Source organism: Lontra canadensis, unplaced genomic scaffold (genome assembly GCF_010015895.1).
Source record: "Lontra canadensis isolate GAN:19392208 unplaced genomic scaffold, GSC_riverotter_1.0 scaffold65, whole genome shotgun sequence".
In the NCBI taxonomy this organism is placed as follows: Eukaryota; Metazoa; Chordata; class Mammalia; order Carnivora; family Mustelidae; genus Lontra; species Lontra canadensis.
Genome location: NW_022631059.1, coordinates 4,072,675 through 4,076,106, shown reverse-complemented (window position 1 = coordinate 4,076,106; position 3,432 = coordinate 4,072,675).

Genomic DNA, 3,432 nt, shown 5'->3' with positions numbered 1-3,432 from the left:
CCCACCGTGGTTACTGACATTTTTTAGACAGAGTTTCCACTAAAGCCAAATTTATCCTCAGGGATTCTCTCATGACCTCCTAGCCCCCACTTTTACCCCTCTCTTAGCCTCCCTGCCCGGGGCACTGTTCATCTTTTCTGGAATGGCCACTCCTCCCCTCTCCTCCCCTCTGCTGCATCATGACCTAGCCCAGAGAAGGAGCCCAGTTCAGGTGACTGCCAAGAACGTGTGGACCCGCCGTACCAGCACGGGTGGTCCGAGGACAGTCGTGTGTCTGGCTGCAGCAGAGACGGGGAGCCCTTCCAAGCTGAGGGCTGCGGAGTTTAGCTCTTGAGCTGAACGAGGGGGTCTGAATTCCTGACAGGAGACCCTGGGCCCCTGGGGCTCCAGCTAGGGCTTTTTAATCTGAGCACATCACGTATTCTCCTAAGTGTGGTTCCGACTATCTTTAATATCAGCCCTGCACCTGCTCCTAACCTCCATTTGAGGCATTTTCTCTCGAGCTGGCATTTGTCTGAACAGCCTGGTCACGCAGACCCTTCAGCAGACAGCGGGCTGCTGCTGCCTCCACCGGCCAAGGCTGGCAGAGGAGATGCGGGGAGGTAAAGGATGGGCGCAGCAAGTCTTAATTGAACAGTAATTAACTGAACAGCTTCAAAGTCTTATGGCTACTCAGTCAGCACTCAAAAAGCGTTTGTCACTGGGAGGTTGAGAAATGGAATAGGTGCCTCAATTCTCTTCCCCAGGTTTTCTCCTTTCTGTTTTGTTTTTTCCCTCACCACTGGCAAAAAGATTCTCCTTTTCCTCATTGGAAAGAAAGCCACTGACAACAGGGACGGAGGTGGTCCTCAGAGACCACTCTTCTGCAAACGCCACCCCACCCCCAGCCCCAAGCCATAAGCTAGGAGGAAATCCCACCATTGAAAAAGGATCTTTTTCCTAGTTTCTGCTCCTTTCCCTCTCAGCCACCTCCTTCCCCGTCTGCTTTGCTTTCCCTTTCATGGATACAGGGACGAACTAAGAAGGAAAGTTGACAGGCAGCTCCTTAAAACCTGGATGTGCTTGTGCTTTTGGCAACGAGTAAGAATCCCCCAACATAAGCATCCGAACAGCGTCTGCAGAGTATAGCGTGTGCCAGCGGGGAGGTGTCACCAGAGCAGGAAGACTGAGTTTGGGAAGCCTAGGGTGCCACATGGGGTCGCCCAGGAAGGGGACCAGGTCCCTGCAGATGCCAGCGGTGCCGCTCGGAGAGCCAACAGCGAAGGATGCGTTCTTCCCGCTGGGGGCTGCTCGCTTGCAGGAAGCCCACCCGTTACCCCACCTGAGGGACCTGGGCCATGTGGAGCACAGGCTGACTTGCCCCCGAAATGCAATTTAACTGAAACGGGAGCAATGTTTGCTGTTCCTTCCTTAATTCATCGAGTGTAGAAAATCTGTCTTTTTAAGTAGCTGAGGACACACCACTTCCCAGGACCCTTCGCCGGGATTCTGATAGCGAGGCCTTTCCTTCTCTGATGGATACACGCTACCTCACCGCACGCCCTGCGGGAACAGGGCCCAGACCCTGGCCCGCAGCTTCTGTCCTTCACCTCAGCTCCCTGTTCTCTCAGGCACCAGGACGAGCCTCTCTCGCCTTCCTCCTGGTGATCTGTGTGAACTCATTTACCAGCTTTCCTTCCTGTTCCTGCTTATTCCTAGCAGATGCTGACCTCTTCCCCGAGTCAAGAAATCCATCCAGAACTGGCGGTCTGGACTCGGCTGCCCACCACCACCAGTAGCTGGGCAGCTCCATCCAAGGCAAGGCCACATTTCTGCCTTGAGCCGGAAGGCTCACCAGACAGCCCCGCCAACCACAGTGGCCCCAGTCAGCCCACCGGCGGCCGCCCCCAGCGCTTACCGCACCGGGCTCCTCGGGTCCCTGGGGCCGGGCGCACCAGCTGCCTCCCGTGTCAGCCAGTTCCTCAAACATCTGGCCGCACTTCTGAGGTCTCATCCCACTCTGTTCTGTGACGGTTTCAGCTTTGAACCCTTTCACGTAAGTGATCTGGGGTTTTCAGACTCTGGTGGCCAATCCCTACAGAAAGAACAAAACAAAACAAAAAACATAAAAATGGGGAACACTAGAGTTAAACTGTGGGCTTTTCTTCTTCCCAGTCTTCATTTACCTTTAAATTAAGGTAATTCCTACTCAAGTCTAAAGGTCCTTTCTCAGCCAACAGCAGTGGTTTCATCCGGGGGCGATTTTGCCCCCCAGAGGACATTTGGCAAAGTCTACATTTTCGGTTGCTACAACTAAGGGGCTGCTACTGGCATCTAGTGGGTAGAGGCCAGGGATGCTGCTAACGCCCTACGGTGCCCAGGACAGTCCACAGCAGAGTCAGCAGGCCCCAATGTGAACAGTGCAGAGGCTAAGAAGCCTTCATCTCTACTGGGTGCTCTGAGCGTCTCTTCGATCCCCCCCCCCCCCGCATACCCCCACCAGTCCCTTCGGAGCCCACTGTCCCGAGACATCTTTCCTTTTCCTCTCCGGCGCTCCAAGTGTTCAAGATTCTATCACCAAACATATTCTTCCCCTCGAGGGTGGTCTCTGATCAGTCATTTCATACCCTATAAGGACGGCTGTCTCTTTGAACTTAGGTCTTTACCTTCCTTCTAAACTTCAGACTTTGGCTTCTCTACCTTCTGTGCCAGAAAGGGCCCTTTGGGATCCCTCTTGAGTCCCTTCCTTCAGCCTTCCTGCTGCCTTAGAGGTCATGACCAGCCACAGCTTCCGGTATTCTCTCCATCGGGACCATCCCCCCACATGGCCTCCATCTTTTACTAAAACCAGGCTCAGACCCTACTTGCAGGACAAAAAACGTTCAGCATCTGCTCTATTTCCTACCAAAACAACCTCAAAAGTGCTTGCCCTTTAGTGTCCAACTATCCCCAGAGAGATCCTATCCCAGTCTGTACCACTTTCACTCTCCCTGCCCCTCTAAGACTCCACATGGTGTCCCTTGCTTCCCCCTACGGGGTCTTGTTCAGGGTAGGCCCACATCTCCCATTCCTCCCATTCCCCCCCACTGGTAGGCAGGTGCCCTACCCTACCATGCAGGCCCCTCGGAAACGCCATTTTCCCCATCCAGACTTGCAGGGGCCGCCACCCCCCAGCCCCAGGAGAGGTCTTTGCTTTCCTTTTTATGATCCTCATTCTTGAGGCTGGAGGACTGGTGTCTGCTCAGCCTTTATCCCCCCAGTAGTTGTGCTCTCCGGGCAAAGGACCAAGATACCCAAGAGTGTTGAACAAAGGGGTCCCACAGGCCCATGAGGATGTCAGAAAAAGAGGCCTTGTACCCATTCCTTGATCGACAGTGCTTGGTGACCGAGTCCAAGCGGAGGGGATAAACCATCCTTTTGGGGCTCCGGATCCCAATGTCTACTGACCTTCTA